Genomic DNA, 27,324 nt, shown 5'->3' on the forward strand with positions numbered 1-27,324 from the left:
AACATGAAATATTTGAGCGTGTACTCCAATTGTGTATATTCAGGTCATATCAAATTTATTAGATATTCTCATTTCTCCTTGGCATCATAAACAGGACTCCTAGGACTATGCTCCACTGATTAAGAGCTTTGAACTGGCTCAGAGCTTTGACTTCATACTCCAAAATACTTAGGTCAGGATGTACCTGTTACGTGACTCACATTCTTCTGATCGGGGTAGCTGGATAAAGTAATGTTGATGGAAACTCGTCAAACTTGTCTAGCTAGAGCACCTCATGTTTTCTTACAATTACCAGAATGATTTTTATAAAAACATATATGTGCTTCTGACATTATATTTCTATCAGACAGCATGCTTTTACATAAAATTGATAGCGATTTTTTACTTTTATAGTCCAATATCTTTTTTCAGAATATTTAACACCACCAAATATCACATAATTTATCTCAGTATTACTGAAAACTGACACAGTGCTTATTACACAGGAGTTTTAAAATAATTATTAGTTCACTGAACATATTAATCAATATTTTATTGACAAGTTGGTATGTTTACAACAATTCTTTTCCTCTCCTATTGAGTCTTAAGCATGTAGTGAGAATGATCTTTGAAAAATATATAGTTGATTGTGTTACTCATCCAGTTAGAAACCACTCAACAGTTTGTTTGACTAGTTTCGATTTATACATGGTAACTCTGCTCGAGTGTTGACCTGTAGTAAAAAATAAACAATCAGATTTTAATGATTATTTATTCATTATTATATTATTCTAATGCGGGCTGTAGAGAAGAGGGTCTGCTTTACACCACAGATGCTAAGGGATACAGGCAACTAACACATCATCTTGTAAATGAAATATACTTCAAAAATTCTGATATTCACACCTTTGCTATAATAGTAGTAAGCTTAAAAGAGTTAAGGCATCTGTTGTATATAATGCATTAACTTCTCTCTTAGACGTCTATAGTGATATTCTATTCATTGTGTTTCATCCTTGGAAAAGTAAAAATATATAGTCAGGCAGATAATTTTCTTTGATCTGTGTTTCTGAAAATGGAGCCTCATTGAGAAAAGCCGAAAGTTTAGGAGTGCTCCTGGCACAAAGGAGGTGGTGGATTTATGTATCACCTTTGTTTTTTAACATATAGCACCCATAGATGTTAAGTATGCATGAGGTCTTTAAATCAGAACTTCTTAAACTTTTTACACTCAAGGACCCTTTCCACTTGATAAATTTTTACATGATTCCAGGTATATGTAAATTAGGCCTATAAATCAGATATTTATTGGCAATAAATAAAATTTATTTTAAAAATGACATTTGCAAACTATGTCACTTCATCTTTTCTTACTGATGCATAGTATTCCATTGGCTATATATATCATAACTTCATCCATTCATCCATTGTTGGATATTTTAGTAGTTTTCATGTTGTACTTAACAATGGAATAAGTGTACATATATCATTTAGAATTGATGTTTAGAAGTGGAGTCACTGTGTCATTTGGGGATTCTATTACATTTTTGAGAAATTTCCACACTGTTTTCCACTAATATTCTGAAACAGATGACATTCCCACTAAAAGTGAATGAGGATACTTTTCTCACTGCATCTCCACAAACACTGATTGCTTCCAGTCCTTTTTTACAAGCCTTTTTTACAAGTCCTTTTTTACACTTGTGGAAGAAGATAGCCATCAATTTTTTTTAATTTCCCTATGAATCAAAGATATGCACACTTTTTTATTTTTATTAGTGAGACATCATGAGGTACAGTTGTAGACTTACAAATTTTTGTGTTTGGGTTTCAATTATACAATTATCAAATACCCATCCCTCCACCAGTGCCCATTTCCTACCACCACGGATCCCAGTATCCCTCCCACCCCCCATGCCCCCCATCACACCTTTCCTCTGTGGAGGACACACTTTTTAAATACAGCTCCTACCATCCATATGTTTTCTTTGGAGATGGGTCTATTAATTTTCTCTCTGCATTTTGATGGATTTTTAATGTTGAGCTTTATGAATGTTTTATTTGTGTTGGACATAAACCATTTACCTGACATCTGGTGTGCAAATATTTTATGTATTCAGTATTATGCATTTTTATTTCATCCAGAGTTTCATTTGCCTTACATGTAAAACCTTTTAAATTTGATGTACTCTTACTTGTTTATTTTGTCCTTATCTTTATACTTGGAGACAAGTCAAGAGGGACACCACTGAGATACTCGTAGAGTTCTGCTTATATTTTCCTTAATTTATGAATTACAGCCTAGTCTAAGGGTCTTCAGTCTATTTGAGTTAACATTTGTGAATTGTTCCAGTTTCATTTTTCAAATGCAGATACTGCAGTATAGTTTTCCCAACACTCTTTGTTAAAGAAAATTTCCTTGCTCCACTTCATGTACTTAGTTTCTTTGTATATTAATTGTCCATAAATCTGAGAGTTTATCTATAGGCTCTCAATTCTGTTACATTTATTGTAAATATTTCTTTGTTCCAGTATCACACAGTTTTGATTACTATTACTTTATAGTACAATTTAAAGTCAGAAAAAAATCAGTATTTCCTATTTCATACTTTCTAAAATTACTCTGTATATTCAGGAGGGTTTTTTAAATTTTTATTAGTGAAACACCATGAGGTACAGTTGTAGACTTACATATTTTTATGCTTGGGTTTCAGTTATACAATGATTGAGTACCCATTGCTTCACCAGTGCCCATTCTCCACCTCCAGTGCTCCAGGTATCCCTACCAAACCCCTACCAACCTCCCCTCATCCAACCACACCCCTGTGGCAGGGAATTCCCTTTTGTTCTCTCTCTCCTTTTGGGTGCTGTGGTTTGCAAAAGAGGAATTGAGTGGCAATCATGTTTGATCTATAGTCTACTTTCAGCATGCATCTCCCATCCTGGGAGGATCCTCCCAACACCCTTTATTTGGTGTTCCCTTCTCTATCTGAGCTGCCTTTTCCCCTAACATGTGCAGCTGGCCTCCAAACCATGGAGTGAACATCCTGGTACTAATCTCAGATATCCTTGGGTGTTAGTCTCCTATTTTGTTACTTTATGTTCCCCAGATGAATGCAATATTTCTATGTCTGTCCCTCTCTTTCTGATTCATTTCACTTAGCATGATACTTTCCATGTAGTACCACTTGTATGTAAATTTCATGACTTCATCTTTTCTAACAGCTATATAGTACTGCATTGTGTAGATGTATCAACGTTTCTTATTTTTTTAAATTTTTTTCCCTTTATTTTATTTTATTTTATTTTTTTACAGTTGTAGATTTACAATTTTTGTGCTTTGGTTTCAATTATACAATGATCAGATACCCATCCCTCCACCAGTGCCCATTTTCCACCACCATGGATAATATCCCTCCCACCCCCATCCCCCCATCCCCCCTGTCTCTGTGGCAGGGCAATCCCCTGTGTTCTCTCTCTCCTTTTGGGTGTTGTGGTCTGCAAAAGAGGCATTGAATGGCAAACATGTTCAGTCCATAGTCTACTTTCGACATGCATCTCCCCTCCTGGGAGGATCCTCCAAACATCCTTTATTTGGTGCTCCCTTCTCTATCTGAACTGCCCTTTCCTCTAGGATACCCGGCTGGCCTCTAAGTTATAGAGTAATCCTCCTGGTGCTGATCTCAGCTATTCTTGGGTATTAATCTCATACTTTGTTACTTTATATCCCCCAGATGAATACAATCTTTCTATGTCTATCCCTCTCTTTCTGACTCATTTCCCTTAGCATGATACTTTCCATATTGTACCACTTGTATGTAAATTTCATGACTTCATCTTTTCTAACAGCTACATAGTACTGCATTGTGTAGATGTACCAAAGTTTCTTTAACCAGTCATCTGTTCTTGGGCATTCAGGTTTCTTCCAGTTTCTGGCTATTGTAAAGAGTGCTGCAATGAACAAACAAGTGCAGATGTCACTTCGACTATACATTTTTGCCTCTCTGGGATATATTCCCAGGAGTGGTATTGCTGGGTCAAATGGGAGCTCAATTTCTAATTTTTTGAGAATCATCCATACTGTTTTCCAGAAGAGCTGAACCAGTGGACATTCCCACCAACAGTGAAGGAGTGTCCCTTTCTCGTCACATCCACGCCAGCATCGGTTGCTTTTGTTCTTTTGAATGTGGGCCAGTCTCTGAGGTGTGAGATGGTATCTCATTGTGGTTTTGATCTGCATCTCCCTGATGATTAATGATGTAGAGCATTTTCTCATGTGCTTTTTTGCCATTCGGATTTCTTCTTTGAGAAAGTTTCTGTTCATTTCATTGCCCCATTTTTGGATGGGGTTGGATGTTTTCTTTTTGTGGAGTTTAACCAGTATTTTGTATATCCTGGATATCAACCCCTTGTCAGATGTGTATTCGGCGAATATCCTTTCCCATTCTGTAGACTGTCTTTGTATTTTGGTCACTGTTTCTTTGGAGGTGCAGAAGCTTCTTAGTTTAAGATAGTCCCATTTATCTATCTCTGTTTTCACTTGCTCGGCCAGTGGCGTGGCATCTTTGAAGATACCATTAGCTTCAATGTCATGGAGGGTTTTGCCAACTTTATCTTCAATGTACCTTATGGTTTCTGGTCTGATGTTGAGGTCTTTAATCCATTTTGATCTTACTTTTGTACATGGTGTTAGGCAGAGTTCTGAGCCTATTTTTTGCATGTTACCATCCAGTGATGCCAACACAATTTATTAAAGAGGCTTTCCTTACTCCACTTCACATTACTTGCACCTTTATCAAAGATTAGATGAGCATATGATTGAGGGGAGATGTCAGTGTATTCAACCCTGTTCCATTGGTCTGCAGTTATGCCTTTGTTCCAGTACCATGCTGTTTTAATTATTACTGCTTTGTAGTACAGTTTGAAGTTCGGGAGGTTGATTCCTCCCATTTTCTTTTTCCCAAGAACTGCTTTAGCTATTCGTGGGGGCTTATTGTTCCATATAAATTTCAGGAGTGTTTGCTCCATTTCTTTGAAGAATGTCATGGGTATCCTTATAGGGATTGCATTGAATTTATACAATGCTTTCGTTAGTATTGCCATTTTGACAATGTTAAGTCTCCCGACCCATGAGCAGGGGATATCTTTCCATTTCCTCATGTCCTCTTTTATTTCCTGAAGTAGCATTTTGTAGTTTTCTTTGTACAGGTCCTTTACTTCCTTAGTTAAGCTGATTCCTAGGTACTTGATTTTCTGGGGCACAATTGTGAACGGGATTGTTTTTTTCATGTTGCTTTCTTCTCTCTCACTGTTTGCGTATAGGAAAGCCATGGACTTTTGGGTATTGATTTTATAACCTGCAACTTTACTATACGAGTCTATTGTTTCTAGGAGTTTTTTGGTGGAAGTTATTGGGTTCTCTAAGTAGAGTATCATATCATCTGCGAATAGTGAGAGCTTGATTTCTTCCTTTCCTACCTTAATGCCCTTAATATCTTTTTCCTGCCTAATCGCTATTGCAAGTACTTCCAGTACTATATTGAACAGCAGTGGAGAGAGTGGGCATCCCTGTCTCGTCCCTGATCTTAGAGGGAAGGCTCTCAGTTTTTCCCCATTGAGGATAATGCTTGCTGTAGGCTTGTGGTAGATGGCTTTAATTATGTTGAGGAAGGTCCCCTCTATACCCATTTTGGCTAGGGTTTTCATCATAAAGGGGTGCTGGATCTTATCAAATGTTTTCTCTGCATCTATTGATATGATCACATGCTTTTTATCTTTTCATTTGTTGATATGGTGGATTATGTTGATTGATTTCCGAATGTTAAACCATCCTTGCATCCCTGGGATGAATCATACTTGGTCATGGTGTATGATCTTTTTGATGAGTAGTTGGATTCTATTTGCTTACTAGTTTGTTGAGGATCTTTGCATCTGTGTTCATCAGGGATATCGGCCTGTAATTCTCTTTCTTTGTGGTATCTCTGTCTGCTTTTGGTATCAGGTGATATTTGCTTCGTAGAAACTGTTTGGAAGTGTTTTTGATATTTCAATTTCGTGGAAAAGCTTAAAGAGCATTGGGAGTAAGTCCTCTTTAAAGATTTGGAAGAATTCACTAGTGAATCCATCCGGGCCAGGACTTTTGTGCTTGGGGAGAATTTTTATTACCATTTCAATTTCCTTGATGGTGATAGGTCTGTTCAGGTATTCCAGGTCTTCTTGGTTCAGCCTTGGGAGTCTGAAGGAGGCTAGGAATTTATCCATTTCCTCGAGGTTTTGATGTTCCGTGGCATAAAGCTTCTCAAAGTACTCCCTGAAGATCCTCTGAATTTCTGTAGTTTCTGTTGTAATGACCCCCTTTTCATTTCTGATTCGGTTTGTTAGGGTTTTTCTCTTGCTTTCTTTGTGAATTTTGCTAGAGGCTTATCGATCTTGTTAATTTTCTCAAAGAACCATCTTTTAGTTTCATTGATCTTTCGGATTGTTTTTTGGGTTTCCATCTCGTTAATCTCTGCTCTGAGTTTTATTATTTCCTTTCTCCTCTTCGGGTTGTGCTCCTTTTTTTGGTCCTTCTCCAAGCTCTTAAGCTGTGAGGTTAGGTTACTTATGTGTGCTCGCTCCTCCTTCCTGAGGAATGCTTGTAGAGCTATAAACTTTCCTCTTAACACAGCCTTTGCTGTTTCCCATAAGTTTTGATAACTCGTGTTCTCATTTTCATTCGTTTCTAGGAATCTTTTGATTTCCTCTTTGATTTCCTGTCTAATCCACTCGTTGTTCAATAGTGCACTGTTTAATTTCCAGGTGTTTGATTTAGTTTTCTGTTTTTGTGTGTGATTTACTTCTAATTTCAGTGCATTATGGTCTGAGAAGATTGTTGATACAATCTCTACCTTCTTAATTTTATGGAGGCATGTTTTTTTTAATTTTTTTTAAATTTTTTATTTTTTTATTTTTATTTTTTTACAGTTGTAGATTTACAATTTTTTGTGCTTCGGTTTCAATTATACAATGATCAGATACCTATCCCTCCACCGGTGCCCGTTTTTCACCACCATGGATAATATCCCTCCCACCCCCATCCCCCCATCCCCCCCTGCCTCTGTGGCAGGGCAATCCCCTGTGTTCTCTCTCTCCGTTTGGGTGTTGTGGTCTGCAAAAGAGGCATTGAGTGGCAAACATGTTCAGTCCATAGTCTACTTTCGACATGTATCTCCCCTCCTGGGAGGATCCTCCAAACATCCTTTATTTGGTGCTCCCTTCTCTATCTGAACTGCCCTTTCCTCTAGGATACCCGGCTGGCCTCTAAGTTAATGGAGGCATGTTTTGTGGCTCAGCATGTGGTCTATCTTGGAGAATGTTCCATGTACGCTTGAGAAGAATGTGTATTCAGCTTTTTGTGGATGAAGTGTCCTGTATATATCTACTAAGTCCCTTTCTTCCATTGTTTCCCTCAAATGAAGTATGTCCTTGCTAATCTTGAGTCTGGTTGATCTATCAAGAGGTGACAAAGCAGTGTTGAAGTCTCCCACTAGTATTGTGTTTCTATTGATGTCTTTTTCCAAAACTATGAGTAGTTGTTTTAAGTACTTTGCTGGTCTCTCATTAGGTGCATATACATTTATTATTGTAAGTTCTTCCTGTTGTACAGATCCTTTGATCAAAAAGAAATGGCCTTCACTGTCTCTTATGACCTTCCTCACTCTGAAATCGATGTGGTCTGATATAAGGATGGCTACCCCAGCTTTTTTCTGGGAGCTGTTTGCCTGTAGGATTGTTTTCCAGCCTTTGACTCTGAGTCTGTGTTTGCTTTGACTATTGAGATGCGTTTCTTGCAGGCAGCAGAATATTGGGTTCAATTTTCTAATGCATCCTGCCACTCTATGTCTTTTAATTGGTGCGTTTCGCCCACTGACATTGAGAGAGATTATTGTTATGGGATTTTGTCCCATTGTTCTGTTAAAATTTGGTGTATTTGAGGGGCCTTTCTTGCCTTAAAGTAGCCCATTTAGTTGTTCTTGTAACCATGGTTTTGAGTCTATGAAGTTCCTGAGCTGTTGTTTGTCTGTGAAACTGTGTGTTGTTCCTTCTATTATGAATGAGAGTCTTGCTGGGAAAAGTATTTTGGGGGAGGCATTTATTTCATTGAGTTTTTTTACTATGTCCCACCACTGTTTTCGGGCCATAAGAGTTTCATCAGAAAAATCAGCTGTGAATTTTAAGGATGCTCCTTTGTAAGAGATTTCTTTCTTCGATCTTGCTGCTTTCAGAATTTTGCCTCTGTCTAACGTTTTGGTCATTTTGATCAGAATGTGTCTTGGGGTATTTTTATTCAGATTTCTTCTAGCTGGTACACTTCGGGCCTCCTGAATGTGGTCACAAGTTTTCTTCAGCTCTGGAAATGTTGTAGCAATGATGTCTTTGACAGTTTCTTCTTCATCAAGGTGGTACCCTTCGGACCTCCTGAATGTGGTCACAAGTTTTCTTCAGCTCTGGAAATGTTGTAGCAATGATTTCTTTGTCAGTTTCTTCTTCATCGCGGTTTTCTTCCTGTACCTCTGGGACTCCAATAATTCTTATGTTACCCCTCTTGGCTTCATCACGATCTTCTCTTGCCATCTGTTCCCGAATTGTGAGTCTCTTTTCCATTTTCTGCTCTTTTCTGGAGAGTCTCTGAACTTGATCTTCGAGCTCACTGATTCTGTTCTCAGCCGCTGTTACTCCTTTCCCATTCTGTAGACTGTCTTTGTATTTTGGTCACTGTTTCTTTTGAGTTGCGGAAGCTTCTTAGATTAAGATAGTCCCATTTGTCTATCTCTGTTTTCACTTGCTCGGCCAGTGGTGTGGCATCTTTGAAAATACCATTAGCTTCAATGTCATGGAGGGTTTTGCCAACTTTGTCTTCAATGTACCTTATGGTTTCTGGTATGATGTTGAGGTCTTTAATTCATTTTGATCTTACTTTTGTACATGGTGTTTGGCAGAGTTCTGAGCACATTTTTTGCATGTAGCCATCCAGTGATGCCAGCACAATTTGTTAAAGAGGCTTTCCTTACTCCACAGTTCTTGCACATTTATCAAATATGATCATATGATTGAGGGGAGATTTCAGTGTATTCAACCCTGTTCCATTGGTCTGCTTTGTAGTAGAGTTTGAAGTTAGGGAGGTTGATTCCTCCCATTTTCTTTTATCCAAGAATTGCTTTAGCTATTTGTGGGGGCTTATTGTTCCTAATAAATTTCAGGAGTGTTTGCTCCATTTCTTTGAAGAATGTCGTGGGTATCCTTATAGGGATTGCATTGAATTTATACAATGCTTTCGGTAGTATTGCCATTTTGACAATGTCAAGTCTCCCGACCAATGAGCAGTGGATATCTTTGCATTTCCTCATGTCCTCTTTTATTTCCTGAAGTAGTGTTTTGTTATTGGGTTCTCTATGTATAGTATCATATCATCTGCGAATAGTGAGAGCTTGATTTCTTCCTTTCCTACCTGAATGCCTATAATATCTTTTTCTTGCGCAATCACTATTGCAAGTACTTCCAGTATTATATTGAACAACAATGGAGAGAGTGGGCATCCTTGTCTCATCCCTGATCTTAGAGGGAAGGCTCTCAGTTTTTCCCCATTGTGGTAGATGGCTTTAACTATGTTGAGGAAAGTCCCCTCTATACCCATTTTGGCTAGGGTTTTCATCATAAAGGGGTGATGGATCTTGTAAAATGCTTTCTCTGCATCTATTTATATGATCATATTCTTTTTATCTTTTCTTTTGTTGATATGATGGATTATGTTGTTTGATTTCTGAACGTTAAACCATCCTTGCATCCCTGGGATGAATCCTACTTGGTCATGGTGTATGATCTTTTTGATGAGTGGTTGGATTCTATTTGCTAGTAGTTTGTAGAGGATCTTTGCATCTGTGTTCATCAGGGATAACGGCCTGTTCAGGTATTCCAGGTCTTCTTGGTTCAGCCTTGGGAGTCCGTAGGAGTCTAGGAATTTATCCATTTCCTTGAGGTTTTGATGTTCTGTGGCATAAAGCTTCTCAAAGTCCTCCCTGAGGATTCTTTGAATTTCTGTATTTTCTGTTGTAATGACCCCCTTTTCATTTCTGATTCGGTTTATTAGGGTTTTCTCTCTCCCTTTCTTTGTGAGTTTTGCTAGAGGCTTATCAATCTTGTTAATTTTCTCGAAAAACCAGTTTTTGGGTTCATTGATCTTTCGGATTGGTTTTTTGGTTTCCATCTCGTTAATCTCTGCCTGAGTTTTATTATTTCCTTCCTCCTGTTCGGGTTTTGCTCCTTTTGTTGGTACTTCTCCAATCTCTTAAGCTGTGAGGTTAGGTTATTTTTTGTGTGCTCACTCCTCCTTCCTGAGGAATGCTTGTAGAGCTATAAATTTTCCTCTTAACACAGCTTTTGCTGTGTACCATAAGTTTTGGTAACTCGTGTTCTCATTTTCATTCGTTTCTGGGAATCTTTTGATTTCCTTTTTGATTTCCTTTCTAAGCCACTCGTTGTTCAATAGCGCACTGTTTAATTTCCAAGTGTTTGATTTAGTTTTCTGTTTTTGTGTGTGATTTACTTCTAATTTCATGGCATTATGGTCTTAGAAGATTGTTGATATAATCTCTATCTTCTTAATTTTATGGAGGTATGTTTTGTGGCTCAGCATGTGGTCTATCTTAGAGAATTTTCCATGTACACTTGAGAAGAATGTGTATTCAGCTTTTTGAGGATGAATTTTCCTATATATATCTACTAAGTCCCTTTCTTCCATTGTTTCCCTCAGATGAAGTATGTCCTTGCTAAGTTTGAGTCTGGTTGATCTATTAAGAGGTGACAAAGCTGTGTTGAAGCCTCCCACTAATATTGTGTTGCTATTGATGTCTTTTACCAAATCTATGAGTAGTTGTTTTAAGTACTTTGCTGGTCTCTCATTAGGTGCATATACATTTATTATTGTAAGTTCTTCCTGTTGTACAGATCCTTTGATCAATAAGAAATGGCCTTTAATGTCTCTTGTGACCTTCTTCACTCTGAAATCGATGTGGTCTGATATTAGGACGGCTACCCCAGCTTTTTTATGGGAGCTGTTTGCCTGTAGGATTGTTTTCCAGCCTTTGACACTGAGTCTGTGTTTGCTTTGACTGTTGAGATGTGTTTCCTGCAGGCAGCAGAATGTTGGGTTCAATTTTCTAATCCATCCTGCCACTCTATGTCTTTTAATTGGTGCTTTTAGCCCATATACATTGAGATTATTGTTATGGAATTTTGTCCAATTTTCTGTTGAAATTTGGTGTATTTTAGGGGACTGTCTTGCCTTAAAGTAGCCCATTTATTTGTTCTTGTAACCATGGTTTTGAGTCTATGAAGTTCCTGAGCTGTTGTTTGTCTGTGAAACTGTGTGTTGTTCCATCTATTATGAATGAGAGTCTTGCTGGGTAAAGTATTTTTGAAGAGGCATTTATTTCATTGAGTTTTTTCACCATGTCCCAGCACTGTTTTCGGGCCATGAGGGTTTCATCAGAAAAATCAGCTCTGAATTTTAAGGATGCTCCTTTGTAAGAGATTTCTTTCTTCGATCTTGCTGGTTTCAGAATTTTGCCTCTGTCTAACGTTTTGATCATTTTGATCAGGATGTGTCTTGGGGTATTTTTATTCAGATTTCTTCTAGCTGGTACACTTCGGGCCTCCTGAATGTGGTCACAAGTTTTCTTCAGCTCTGGAAATGTTGTAGCAATGATGTCTTTGACAGTTTCTTCTTCATCAAGGTTTTCTTCCTTTCCCTCTGGGACTCCAATAATTCTTATGTTACCCCTCTTGGCTTCATCACGATCTTCTCTTGCCATCTGTTCCCGAATTGTGAGTCTCTTTTCCATTTTCTGCTCTTTTCTGGAGAGTCTCTGAACTTCATATTCGGGCTCACTGATTCTGTTCTCAGCAGCTGTTACTCTGCTGCTGAGGCCTTCCACTGAGTTTTTCAATTCGCCTACCAGGTTTTTCAGGTCTGACATTTCTGATTGCATTTTCCTCATTTCTGCCTTCAAATCCTCTTGTCTTTTATTGGCATTGCTTTCCATTGTTTCTTTTAGTTCCCTAAGCATCCTAAGTAGCTCCCTTTTGAATTCCTTGTCAGAGTTTGTCTAACACTACAGTACTGTTGGTGTCTTCTGGGATAGCCTCTTCAATAAGAAAGTTTGGTGGACTTTTGTGTTCCTTTAGCATTGTGACCGGTGTGGTTTAGTCCTTCATGTTCACTGGTACTATTCTGTTTGTTATGCAGTGTGAGTTGAGCTAGGCTTATGAGTTATTGGCTACTGTGTTTTTAGTGGCTGAGCTAACCTACAGAAGGTTCCATGTAAGAGGGTAGCTTATGGTTCCTATGGCATATGTAGTGGTAGAATATTTTGCAGCCACTTTAGCGGCCATGGCTCCGGAAAGGGTCCCTGGCGCTGGGCGCTGGGCTGTACCTGGTTGAATGAGGAGAGAGTGCCCGGAGACGTTCAGCTTTGTTGCCGAGAGATGGGCCTCAGTTCCCATCCCGCACAGATCAAGGGAGAAAACTGACTGTTCTAGGGGATCAAGCTAGCTGCGCATGCCCAGAGAGAGTCCCAAGCACTGGGGGCAGGCTGTACCTGGTTGAATGAGCAATATTACTTATTTTTTAAGAAAAGTTGAAATAATGCAGTTTTATTCTAAGTGGATGGATTTGGAAAATATCATTCTCACTGAAGTTATTCAGAATAAGAAGGACAGATCCAGAATGATCTCTTTCATATGATGGATATAAAGAAACATAGTAGGTGAATAACAGATGTCCAAAGAAAACAGAAACCAGCTGAGAACTGGTCTTTAGTAGGAAGTTTAAAACAGGGAAGGGTCGAGGGGGAGAGATATTTGGACAGTGGTAGATAGAATCAGACACTCTGGTGGAGGTGCAGTGATGGAACATTTCATATATGAAACCATACTAATAACATTTGTGTAAACCATGGTATCTTAAAAAAAGCATCACGGTCATGGTCCTCCCGTTGTTCATCTATTTGCTCGAGTGGGCCCAGTAGCGTCTCCATCATGAGACTTGTTGTTACTGTGTTTGGCATATCGAATACGTCACGGGTAGCTTGCCAGGCTCTGCCGTGCTGGCGAGATACTCTCGGTAGTTTGCCGGGCTCTCCGAGAGGGGCAGAGGAATCGAACTCGGGCCGGCCATGTTTGGCCGCTTGTAAGCCAAACGCCCTACCACTGTGCTATCGCTCTGGCACACATATACTAAAAAAAAAAATACTTAAGCAAATAGCACTGAACAATTTCTTAGTTTCTAATTTTTCCCCCATTTTACCAGTAGTTATGGGTAAGGAATATTTTTTATTGTTTGATATAGAACATTCATTTCCAACACAGTTGCAAAGTGCAATTATCAATGCAGAATACAGAAACTTGAAGTTTTTCATTTGTTTTATTACAAATTTTTCTTCATGATTCTAGGACTAATGATTCTAGGATTCTAGGACGTTTTCATTACTATAATAAATTTATAAAGTGGATATATTTCTTAGGCCAGATTTCTTTTTTAATTTCTTTTTTAAGTTTTTTATAAAGTAGTTCACAATATTTGATTATATTTAATATTTAAACACCAATCCCACCACCATTACACTTTCCCACCACCATATTTTGGGTGTTTCCATCCCAAATCCCAATCTTTGCCCCAAAGCAGAACTGAAATGATATAATATTTCCCTCTGAGGTTGGGTGCCTCCTACTTTGTATTCCATCAAGTGTGGTGCTGTACTCTTGGAGTATAGGTAGGGTGTGTCCTACAAAGTGTCAGTGTGGCCATGCGGTTGAGGAAAAGGTTCACTCATGGGTGAGGCTCTGCCCAAGCTGGGTTCTTGAGGTTTTTGGCTGCCAGAGCCAGGTACCTTGGGGCGTGTAGGGGTCTCATCCGATCTGCTTTGGGGCTGCCCTAATGAAACAGCCTGGCACAGAGTCCAATGGCATGGCTATGGTAGTGTCACATTTCTCCCTTCTGAGAGACAAGGATGTGTGATCTGGATGGTAGGCCATAATTTCTTAAACTCTATTTTGATGTTATTCATCTCTCAAGATGCTCTGAGACAACAGATACCACTATGGCAAAATTTCAGAAAGGCTGCATATTTTATATACCATAAAATTCAGATTTTATTTTACTGCCCATGTAATTTGTACATACTCTTATTAAAGACTTAGAGAATTCCCATAGCTATGATACTTGTTTTTGTTATACCCATATTATCCCAGTTATATAGGTATGCTATTTTTTAAAAAAAATTTATTTTCATAAAGTTGTTCACAATAATTCATTACATTTAATATTCAAACACCAGTTCCACCGACATTGCACTTTCCAACCACCATAAGAAGAAACTGCGTGTCTGGGGGTATGGTGCCGCCAACAGGTCAATCTGTACCTGTCAGGTGAGTGCATCAGCAGCCTGATGGCACCGTCAGGTTTTCAGATACCCAGAATTGCTGCTGTGCCTTTGGCCAGACCCCCAAAACTTGGGGCAAACTTTACCAAGAAAGTAAACGGCCAAAAGTTAGGTATGTGGAAGACACACCCACAAACCACCTCCGGCTCAGCTATATAATTGGAGGCATGGCCTCTCTGGTTCCTGATCGAGCTGCTTAATGGCCATGAATATTGGAACCCAAAGGCTTTTGGCAGAAATGCATCCTGTTCCTGCAATAGGTTACTGGTGCTGGTCCACTCCAGGTAGGAATAGGTTTCGTGCCTTGGCCTGTTCCCCCTGGCGGCCTGGTGACCACCATCCTCCAGAGGCCATTGGACAGTCAGGTTTGGGCCTGCAATGACGAGACACACGGGGCCTCACCACATGGGGGTGGAGCCGACTCTTTCTCCCCCTCTCAACGAGACCCCGAGTCACCACCTACAAATGGCCTCTCTGGCTCCTGATCAAGCTGATTAATAGCCATGATACCAGACACTCAGAAACAAATCTTGAAACCCAATGGCTTTTGGAAGAAATGCATCTGGACTGCATGTAGGGTGGCCTCTGGCTCAGAGCTTACTGGAAAGCCAGGTATGAGCCGGTGTTGAAGGGGCAACTTAGGTCTCATGGGAAGGCAGGCGGTACTGGCTCATCCTTCACGCCCTACCGAGGTCATGAGTTTCCCCCCACAAGCAACACTCTGGCACGGCCATGGTTCCAGAGGCAAAAGGACTTAGTCCAGAGCCCAGCAGCATGCAGAAGAAAAGTGAATGGACCATGTGTTAAACTACAGCGCCATGCCTCCCCAGGAGGGAAAGGGTGTTGCTCCCTTCTGCCTTTTTCCCCCATGGCAGCAAGGTGGCCACCACCTCAGAGCTTATAGGAAAGCCAGGTATGAGCCGGCGGTGACAGGGCAACTGCAGTCTCATGGGAAGAGGGATGGTACAGGTTGTCCTTGACACCCTACCGAGGTCATGAGCTGCCCCCCACAAGCGGCTCTTTGACACGGCCATGGCTCCAGAGGCAAAAGGACTTAGTCCAGAGCCCAGCAGCTTGCAAAAGAAAAGTAAATGGACCATGCCTCCCCAGGAGGGAAAGGGTGTTTCTCTCTTTTGCCTCCGCCCCCCCCCCCCCCCGGCAGCAAGATGGCTGCCACTTCAGAGCTTATAGGATAGCCAGGTACGAGCCAGTGGTGACGGGGCAACTGCAGTCTCATGGGAAGGGGGGCGGTACCAGCACGTCCTTCACACCCTACCGAGGTCACGAGTTACCCCCTCCCCCCCCGAGCGGCTCTCCGGCTTGGCCATAACACCAGACACACAGAAACCAATCTCGTAATTATCTGGCTCTTTGCAGAAATCCAAAGATTTGGATTTCTGTGTGAATTAAGATATAAGGCTCATACCTGGCTTTCCAAGAAATCCAAAGTGGCCACACGACATTATATGATTCTCATAACCAGCTATAGAAAACAAAATATTTCACAATGCCTTTTCAGCAATTCTGATTGTTTGGGGGGAAATTCTAAACAATAATGGTGCATCTTTTGTGGAAATAATGAATGTAATCAATGTAGAGAAAAGTTAAGTGGAAATCATCTGCCTCACAGGCATTTGGAGAGGTGGGAGGGGGGTATACTGGGGTTCTTGGTGGTGAAAAATGAGTACTGGTGAAGGGAAAGATGTTTGATCATTGTATGACCGGAACTTAAACCTCAAAGCTTAATGACTTTTCCCACAGTGATTCAATAAATAAATATAAAAAAGAAAAATAAATAAATAAAAAATTTAAGGTGGAATTCATGCCCAATTCAATCAACTAATCAGTGGCTGAATAAATAGCAGTACTCCTACAAAAAAAATAAATCCTTATATCTTAATTCACACAGGAAAAAAAAGAAGAAAATGTGTGAATATTGTTGTATTTCCTCCTGGAGCCATGAAGCCCTTGTATAAGAGATTACAAACATGTATGTTAAACTAGGTATGGTGTTTTTTTTCTTGAGGGAACATCTTATAGTATACTGAATATCACCATTCAGAAAATGTTTTCAAAAACATTTCAAAGCTATATTGCTGAAGAGTCCTCGGAAGTCATGCAATGTAACACACACCAAATCTGTGTTTGGGCTTATTTATAGTGTATGTAGCAGAAAGGAAAATTATCTTTAGATATTTAAAATGTAAGTATAATTTTACATTAATGACTATTTACATTTCTGTAACATTTTCTGTTAAAGCTATTTTGAAGCAATGCGAAATAATTTTTTTTTATATTAGGAGTGCAAAAACCTATTTCTCTAGAAGATCTGTCACTATCTAGCTATGTGTTTTTATACCATCTGATTTCACTCCCCGGGGAAAAAAATTCTTTTTATGCAATGTAATAATAGCAATGCTATCTTTACCACCTCATGTAGTTATAATCAAGATTAAGAATAACCAAGTACATTGTATAATTATTTCCTGGAAATTCGGAGGGTCACAATTTTCAGTAGAGCAGGCTATTAAGATGTGAATCAGAACCAAAAGAGGACCAGTGTTGTATTAAGGTCTGTGATGATATACCTAAAGCACAGAGATATCATTGTCCCAGAACTGGAAGTTTACAAAAAGACTAAAGAAATGAATATTCATGTGCCTCAGTTCTTCAAATCTCTTTCACACTCCCCTTATTTTCATAGATCAGAAATGCTAGACAGTGAAAGTACTGATACTGGAGACACATGTGTGAATTTTCTGCTTTGACCTCTTTCTGATTCAAGTCACCCCACAATCTATATCCTAGAAAACTGTCACTGTTACTGTCTTCCCACTGTTCATCGATTTTGCTCGAGTGGGCCCAATAACGTATCCATTGTGAAACTTGTTGTTACAGTGTTTGGCATATCGAATACATCATGGGTAGCTTGCCAGGCTTTTTGCCATGAGGGCAAGATACTCTTAGTAGCGTGCTGGGCTCTCCAAGAGGGGCAGAGGAATCGAACCCAGCTCGGCCGAACCAGCTGCATCTTGTTTCAGGTGGTCACCATTGTGCTTGATAGTCCTAATTAAAATTGTGTCCTCCAGGGGATTTCCCTGCCACAGAGACAGGGGGGATGGGGGGATGGGGGTGGGAGGGATATTATCCATGGTGGTGGAAAATGGGCACTGGTGGAGGGATGGGTATCTGATCATTGTATAATTGAAACCAAAGCACAAAAAATTGTAAATCTACAACTTTAAAAAAAATAAAATAAAATAAAGGGGAAAAAAAAATAAAATAAAATTGTGTCCTCCCCCCTCTGGAAAGAAAGATGGCAGCTGCATGGGAGCCATGTGGAGAGCCAGGTATGAGCCATGGGTGTGGGGGCGACTAAAACCTCATGGGAAGAGGGGTGTTCCAGCCTATCCTTCAAGCTCTACTGAGGTCACCATTTGCCCCCCACAAGCGGCTCTCCGGCACGGTCATGGCCCCAGAAGCACAAGGACTTAAGGCAGAACCCAGCAGCTTGGAGCAGAAAAGTGAATGGACTATGCGTTAATCCACGCCATCATGTCTGCCTGGAGGGGAAAGGGTGTTGCTCCATTTCACCCTACCCCCCACCCCCGGAAAGAAAGATGGCAGCCGCATAGGAGCCTTGTGGAGAGCCAGGTATGAGCCGGGGGTGTGGGGGCGACTAAAACCTCATGGGAAGGGGGGTGTTCCGGCCCGTCCTTCACGCCCTACCAAGGTCACCAGTTGCCCCCCACGAGCGGCTCTCCAGCACGGCCCCTGCTCCAGAGCACAGAAACCAATCTCTTAATTATCTGACTTTCAGTAGAAATACTTCCAGGGTTAATAAGTAAAATAGCAGAAATCCAAAACCGCGTGGCCGCTATTGGGGCCGCACAACATCATTTAATTCTTAAACCCAGCTGTAGAAAGCAAATCATTTCACAATGCTTTTTCAGCATGTCTGATTTTTTGGGGTGGGGGTAAACTCTAAATAATAATGGTGCATCTTTTATCGAAACAATGAATCTAGTCAAAGTAGATAGAGTGTTAACTAGAATTAATCTGCTTCACAGGCATTGGGAGGGGTGGGGGTGGGGATTTATTGGCGTTCTTCATGGTGAAAAATAAGTATTGGTAAAGGGAAATGTGTTTGATATTTGCATGACTGAGACCTAAACCTGAAAGCTTTGTAACTTTTCCCACAGTGATTCAATAAAATAAATAAATTATAAAAAATAATTGCGGTTGACTTCATCTTTAATTCTTGCAAACCCTCTCAGAAGCTATAAACATAATAATGGTCTTCTTTTTTTCCCCTTCCTATCCAGGTCCTTATTGTTAAAGCGATGCTTTTTTTTTTAATAGTTTATTTCTTTATTGAATCGCTGTGGGAAAAGTTACAGAGCTTTTGGGTTTAGGTCTCAGTCATGTAAGTATCAAACACATTTCCCTTTACCAATACTTATTTTTAACCGTGAACCCCAATAGAACCCCACCTCCCATCCCTCCCAATTCCTGTGAGGCAGATGAGTTCTGGTTAATACTCTATCTACATTGACTAGATACATTGTTTCGATAGAAGATACACAATTATTGTTTAGAGTTTACGACCCCCACCCCCCAATCAGATATGCTGAAACAGCGTTGTGAAATGATTTGCTTTCTACAGCTTGGTTTAAGAATAAAATGATGTCACGCGGCCGCAATAGCGGCCGCGCAGTTTTGGATTTCTGCTGTTTTACTTATTAACCCTGGAAATATTTCTATTAAAAGTTAGATAGTTAAGAGATTGGTTTCTGTGCTCTGGAGTCGTGGCCGTGCCGGAGAGCCGCTCGTGGGGGGCAGCTGGTGACCTCGGTCGGGCGTGAAGGACGGCCCAGAACGCCCCCCTTCCCATAAGGCCCCTGCTGCCCCCCGCCCCTGGCTCAAACCTGCTGTCCACAAGGCTCCCGTGCGGCCGCCATCTTTCTTTCCAGAGAGGAGCAGGCGAGCGGGACAACACCCTTTCCCCTCCGGGCAGGTAAAGCGATGCTTTGAAAAGGAGGTCACAGAGGTAATTGCTGTTCTATCAGGCTACTGGTAAAATTAGATGACTGGATGAAGTTAACCACGAGACTAACTTGGGATGTAAATTATTTGGGGTTTCTGGAATTTGACCATTATATAAAGCTTTTTTTCTCACAGTAGTTATGCACTATTCTTAACAATAGGACAAGGAACAAGTGGATATTCTAGGATACTTTTTCTCCAAAAATTACCTTTTCTACTGTCTCATAAGGATCACTACTGTGATATGTTTGCTGTCACTTGTATCCTCTAAATACTTTTTCTTTCCTCTTTCCATATATAATTTTGAGGTTGTTTTCAATATTAAGTGTTGCATAAAAATTTCCCTAAATGTTAACATCTTACTTCATTGTTTCTGTGAGTATGGTATCTGTGAGTAACTTAGTTTGGTTCTCTGGCTCAGAGTCCATCACAAATACAGAAGCAAAATTATGACCAGGAAAATGTCACCACCCAATTCTGGGATAGGATACTCTTCCAAGTTACTCAGTGTTCTTAGCAGGATTCATTTATTTAAGGGACACTATACATAGGTCCATGTTTCCTCACTGGCCATTCACCTTTCTTGCCACATGGCTATCTCAGTTCAGACTTCTCACAACATGTAAACTGCTTCATCAATGTGAGCCAGTAAAAGACCAAGAGATGGGGAGTGTGACAATGTAAGGAAAGTCACATTTATAATTCAGTCTCACAAGTGATGTGACTTTGTTTTTGTTTTCTATCAATTAGAAGCAAAGTTTGAGATCCAGTTCACAAACTCTAGGCATGAATGGGTACTACAAAAGGTTACGACTGTTGCAAATCAGCGATCATTAGAAGGTGTGGGGGATTTTAATTAATTAATTAATTTAAAGATGCACAACTATTGTTTAGAGTTTACACCCAACAATCAGAACTACTGAAAAGGCATTGTGAAATAATTTTTTTTCTATAGCTGGTTATGAGAACCATATGATGTAGTGCGGCCGCTATCCAGATATTGAATTTCTAATATTTTACTAATTAAGTCTGGATGGATTTTTGCCAAGAGCCAGATAATTATGATATTGTTTTCTGTGCCTCTGGAGCCATGGCCATGCTGGAGAGTCGCTCGTGGGGGACAACTCATGACCTCGGTAGTGCATGAAGGACGAGCTGGTACCATCCCCCTTCCCACAAGGCTGCAGTTGCCCCGTCACTGCCAGCTCATAGCTGGCTTTCCAATAAGCTCTGAGGCAGCGGCCACCTTGCTGCCGGAGGGGAAAAAGGTGGAAGGGAGAGACACCCTTTCCCTCCTAGGGAGGCATGGCACCGTAGTTTAACGCATAGTCCAATCACTTTTCTGCTGCAATCTGCTGGGCTCTGGATTAAGTCCTTGTGCCGCTGGAGCCATGGCCGTGCCAGAGAGTCGCTCGTGGGGGGCAACTCGTGACCTCGGTAGGGCGTGAAGGCTGGTGTGGGGGATTTTAGAAGGCTGCTTACCACAACTAATCTGTATTTGATAAGTCAAAAAATTTCAGGAACTTGGATGCAACTTCTCAGAACATCTCACGTTAAGGGTAGCTTCTACTCACTGTATTTGTAATAAGATTTCTTATTTCACTTAACCATCAATGTTTTCTTTAGATAAATGATATATCTATTAAATGAATGGTATCCCAAATGTTCCAGGTTCTTAAATCTGGAAAGATTTATTATCCTTTTCTGTGCAGCTTTTAGTTTTGGGCCTTCAAGTCTACTGAATGATTCTTTTTCCCTACTTGAAATAAATCGGTTGCTTTGAGAATGTCCTGCTCCTGTTAATTTTCTATTACCTATTAGTATTTCATTCTCTATGAAATATTTTCAATATTTTAATATTCTTCAATATTTTCAATATTCTTCAAAATAAGCTGCATTACTGTATTGTCACTTAGAAATCAAGGGTCTTTTCTAGCTTCTTCCATAACTTTAAGTTTTGTTAAAGAGAAAACATAAACAATAAGTTTTATTTATCTTTTGGGGTTACATCTGGTGATGCTCAGGGGCTTCAAAGCCCTTCTTCAAGAGCTCAAAATCACCTACCTCTATGTCCCTGACTCCCAGCCCCCTCTCCACACTCCACCACACTGAGTCCTCTGTCTATATGCTGGGCCCTAGATTTTGTGCCAAAGGCTCTTTTCCTTTGCCCCAACTTCACCCAGTCCTGGCCTTTTCAAACACTTTCGAGTGGCCAGCTCCCCCTCATCCTTCCTTCCCTCACCCTGCAGCCCACTGACCTGGTGAAAACTTGTGTAGCTCCCTGTAATTGGGCCTCCTGTGGGAGAAGTACTTACTTTTGTCCCAACAAAAGAAACTGCGGTATGGTTGCCCGGGAAGCCTGGGATCAGTTAGGTGTGCTAAGAAAGCAGGAGCCTCCAGCCACAAGGTCGTGCTGATCTGCTGTGATATTTATTTTAATTTAGTACTAGAGATTTATTAAGTTCTTATTATGGTTCAACACTTTTCTAGGTGCTTAGAATATGCATAAGAGACATATAGGACTTGTTGATTGCTGTAAGCGACCTGATTTTCTATGGTTTCTTCAATACATGTCTCATTTTGATTGTAATCAGACACCTTACCATGATTGTTAACTATGAGTATTTTACAAGCAGAAAGAAGGAGAGGATGAAAGGCAAGATAGTATCGTGGTTTTCACTTTTAAATTATTCACTAACATCTTTCCATTTAAAGTACAATATTAGTGCTAGGTCACATGAGCAGTATGCCCTGTAATTATATTTGTTTTTATTTCATTTGACTGGAGCGATAGGGCGTTTATCTTACATGAGTCCGACTTGGCCAACCCGGGTTCGATTCCTCTGCCCCTCTCAGAGAGCCCAGCAAGCTACCAAGAGTAGCTCGCCCTCATGGCAAAGCCTGGCAAGCTACCCATGACATATTTTATATGCCAAACACAGTAACAACAAGTCTCACAACGGAGACATTACTGAATCTGCTCGAGCAAATCGATGAACAATGGGAGGACAGTGCTACAGTGCTCCATTTCATTTATTTTACAGCTGGTGTTGCAAACTTTGGTCTTAAATGCTGACAGTTGGTCTAGATTTGAAAGTTGCTTTGCATTTTTCTGGTCTTTTTCTCTCTGTATTTTTACATTACTTTTATTTTTATAAGCAATTGTACAATTATATTTCTAAATCAGATCTTGTGCTAAATACTGTGCCAGAAATGAATAAGAAAGAGTACATAAATTTGAGGAGCTTATTGGTCCACAAAATATGGGGACAGATTAAATGGTACCAATAGCTTTAAATCAAAATAAACACATTTCTATGAGGACAAATTTATGGCTTTCTCAAAATAATTGGGCATAGCTTTTTACTTTGGCATATTGGGTATGCATACCCGATATGCCAAATACCAGTAACAATGATGGGTCTTATTCTCCTAAAGAGCCTTGAATATAATCTCAGGGCTAGGATGAAGGAGACGTTACTGGGGACTGCTCGAGGCAATCGACGAATAACAGAATGATTTGTGATTTTGTGATTGAACTTTTTACTTGTACATGGTACTAACTTTTCTTTTTTGCATTTGTAGATTAAAATATTTCACATCATAAAATAAAAACTGGTGTGTATGTGTGTTTTCTGTGTGTGATCCATATCTGGTTATTGTATGGTTTTTATTGCTACCCATCAAGCAGTCAATGAACTTTTTGAATGAATGGGATGCCATTTCATAAAGAACTGAATTCATAATGATTATCTCATAGTGGGTTCATTATTCAAAGTGCTTTGATGTTCCTCAGTGGAAGGGAGGAAGCTTAGACAAAGCTGTTCTTAACTAGTAAGTATCCCCCTTGACAGAACACCTGGGATTGGTGGGAAGGCATAGAAAATAAATGGAGCCATTGGTACCAGTGTTTAGTGAGGCTATCCCACGAGAAGTTATTCCTTTCATCATTACAGAGTGGAAGAGAATTAGTCTCATTTAAATAAGTCGTTCCTTAATCCATCAGAGAGTGAACTATTCTGTGGTGACATTTGGGTCATAAGGAAAATGTGATAAGAGTATAGCAGAAGCTTGAGCCTGCCTGTGCTATGCTGATAACAGTCCCATTCAATTGATGGTGTATGACTTTGGAAAAAAAATCTGTAAGTATACCCTATGCTTGACATTATAGTGATAGGGGAACTTTCAGAATAGATCTCTTTTGGAAAACTGACCAAATTTCTAGCCAGTCTCCTTAAGCTAATATGCATTACACATACTAGTACCTAATAGGAAAATGGCAATTCCTTAATTAAAGGAATAACCACAGGGGTGTAATAGGTGTAAAGTTTAAAAATATTTGTATAAGTGGAGATAAATTCCTATGGTGAATGGGTGACTGGGTTTTAGTAAGGAAACTTAATATCAGCTAAGTGGGGTAAAGACAAAAAACACATTTTGTGATAGAAGTGAAATCTGTTCTACTTACAGAGCAAAGTTCTGTGACAGTAGTTCTCAAAATAAGAGCGAAGGTAACAAAATCATATTACTTTAAAATAAAGATTTTTTGAGTTTTAAAAGTGTGTTTTATTTATTTATTTTTATAGGCTAAATAGCATTTTTTATTTTATTTTATTATTTTTATTAGTGAAAAAAATGAGGTACACTTGTAGACTTACAAAATTTCGTGTTTGGGTTTCAATTATACAATGATCAAACACCCATCCCTCCACCAGTGCCCATTTTCTACCACCACTGATCCCAGTATCCCTCCCTTCCATCCAACCATCCCATACTGCATCTGTGGCAGGGCATTCCCTTTTGTTCTCTCTCTCCTTTTGGGTGCTGTGGTTTCTAAAAGAGGCATTGAGGGCCAATCATGTTCAGTCTATAGTGTACTTTCAAAATGCATCTCCCATCCTGGGAGGATCCTCCCAATACCTTTATTTGGTGCTCCCTTCTCTATCTGAGCTGCCTTTACCCCTACATGTATGGCAGGTCTCCAAGCCATGGAGTGAACGTTCTGGTACTAATCTCAGCTATTCTTGGGTGTTAGTCTCTTATTTTGTTACTTTATATTACCCAGATGAATGCAATCTTTCTATGTCTGTCCCTCTCATTCTGACTCATTTCACTTAGCATGATACTTTCCATGTAGTACCACTTGTATGTAAATTTCATGACTTCGACTTTTCTAACAGCTACATAGTGCTCCATTGTGTAAATGTACCAAAGTTTCTTTAACCAGTCATCTGTTCTAGGGCACTCAGGGTTTTTTTTTTCCAGATTCTGGCTATTGTAAACAGTGCTGCAATGAACAAACAAGAGCAGATGTCACTTTGACTGTATTTTTTGCCTCTCTGGAATATATTCCCAGGAGTGGTATTGCTTGGTCAAATGGTCGCTCAATTTCTAATTTTTTGAGAATCGTCCATACTGTTTTCCAAAAGGGCTCAACCAGTTGGCATTCTCACCAGCAGTGGAGGAGGGTCCCTTTCTCGCCACATCCACACCAACAACGGTTGGTTTTTTTCTTTTGCATATGGGCCAGTCTCTGTGGTTTTAGATGACATCTCATTGTTGTTTTGATCTGCATCTCCCTGTTGATTAGTGATGTAGAGCATTTTCTCATGTGCCTTTTTGCCATTTGGATTTCTTCTTTGAGAAAGTTTCTGTTCAATTCGTCGCCCCAGTTTTTGATTGGGTTGATGTTTTCTTCTTGTGGAGTTCAGCCAGTGCTTTGTATATCCTTGAAAGAAACCCCTTGTCTGATGGGTATTGGGTAAATATCCTTTCCTATTCTGTAGACTGTCTTTGGATTTTGGTCACTGTTTCTTTGGGGGTGCAGAAGCTTCTTAGTTTAAGATAGTCCCATTTGTCTATCTCTGTTTTCAATTGCTTGGCAGTGCCGTGACATCTTTGAAGATACCATTAGGTTCAATGTCATGGACGGTTTTGCAAACTTTGTCTTCAATGTACCTTATGGATTCCGGTTTGATGTTGAGGTTTTTAATCCATTTTGATCTTACTTTTGTACATATTTAGGCAGAGATGTGAGGCCATTTTTTGCATGTAGCTGTCCAGTTATGCCAGCACAATTTGTTAAAGAGGCTTTCCTTACTCCACTTCACATTTCTTGCTCCCTTATAGAAGATTTGATGATCATAAGTTTGGAGAGAGAAGTCAGTATAATCAACCCTGTTCCATTGGTCTGTCCCTCTGCCTTTGTTCCAGAACCATGCTGTTTTAATTATTACTGCTTTGTAGTAGAGTTTGAGTTTGGGGATGTTGATTCCTTTCATTTTCTTTTTCCCAAGATTTGCTTTAGCTATTCGTGGGGGCTTATTGTTCCATATGAATTTCAGGAGTGTTTGCTCCATTTCTTTGAAGAATGTCATGGGTATTGTTATAGGGATCTCATTGAATTTTTACAATGCTTTGAGAAGTATTCCCATTTTGACAGTGTTAATTCTCTTGATCCATGAGCTGGGGATCACGATCACGATCATCCTGTTGTTCGTCTATTTCCTCGAGCAGGCACCAGAAACGTCTCCTTCCTAGCCCTGAGATATTAAAAGAGTCATTTCAATGCTATTTCAGGATTAGGAGGATGAGACCCATCATTGTTACTGCTATTTGGCATATTGAGTACGACACCAGAAGTTTGCCAGACTCTGCGTGCGGACAGGATACTTTTGGTAGCCTGCCAGATTCTCCAGAGGAAAAATAAAATAATAAGATATTGCGCATGCATGAATGTGGCCACGCACTTCCGGGAGCTGGGTTTTATAATCTCTGCATCTTGCCGTTGATGGGACCAACCTGGCGCTGGCAGCAGCTGGTGGGTGTGAGGCCTACCTACTGGAAAATGGGGGGTCTGGGTGGAGAAAGGCCCACTCCCAATCCGAGTAGGCTTGGAGACCTCAGCCCCATGACCCACATGCCTGGGTTCCTCTGCCAGTTCTTTTATGCACGAGGCCCGTCCAGACGTGTAGAGAGTGGTCCCAGCATGGCCGTGGCTAGCTCCGGAAGTCCTCAGCTGCTGGGGCTTTGCTCGGGGCAGGGGGAGGGAGAGAAACTGAACCCTCACCCCTCCATGGGGCCCCGGTGAGGACAGCCAGTTGTGAGGGCAGGAGGGCGTCCGGAGGGGTCTCCTGCTCCTGCACCTGGCTGTGCTCACCGGGGCCCCTTGGAGGGGGGAGGGTTGAGTTTATCTCCCCCCTCCCCGCCCAGAGTAGATCCACAGCAGCTGAGGATCTCCAGATCCAGCCACGGCCATGCTGGGACCACTCTCCACATGTCCGGATGGGCCTCATGCATGAAAGAACTGGCAGAGGAACCCAGACATGCGGGTCTGGGGCTGAGGTATCCAAGCCTACTCGGATTGGGACTGGGTCTTTCTCCACCCAGACCCCCCATCTTCCAGTAGGTAGGCCTCACACCAACCAGCTGCCGCCAGCGCTGGGTTGGTCCCATCAACAGCCAAGACGTAGAGACTATAAAACCCAGCTCCCGGAGAAGAACAGCACAGAGCTGGGGATATCTTTCCATTTTCTTGTGTCCTCTTTTATTTCCTGAAGTAGCATTTTGTCATTTTCTTTGTACAGGTCCTTTACTTCCTTAGTTAAGCTGATTCCTAGTTACTTGATTTTCTGTGGCACAATTGTGAATGGAATTGTTATTTTCATGCCACTTTCTTCTCTCTCACTATTTGCATATAGGAAAGCCAGGGACTTCTGGGTATTGATTTTATAGCCTGCAAATTTTCTATACAAGTATATTGTTTCTAGTAGATTCTTGGTAGGGACTTTAGGGTTCTCTAAGTATAGTATTATATCATCTG

Source organism: Sorex fumeus, unplaced genomic scaffold (genome assembly GCF_029834395.1).
Source record: "Sorex fumeus unplaced genomic scaffold, SorFum_2.1 ptg000058l, whole genome shotgun sequence".
Taxonomy (NCBI): domain Eukaryota; kingdom Metazoa; phylum Chordata; class Mammalia; order Eulipotyphla; family Soricidae; genus Sorex; species Sorex fumeus.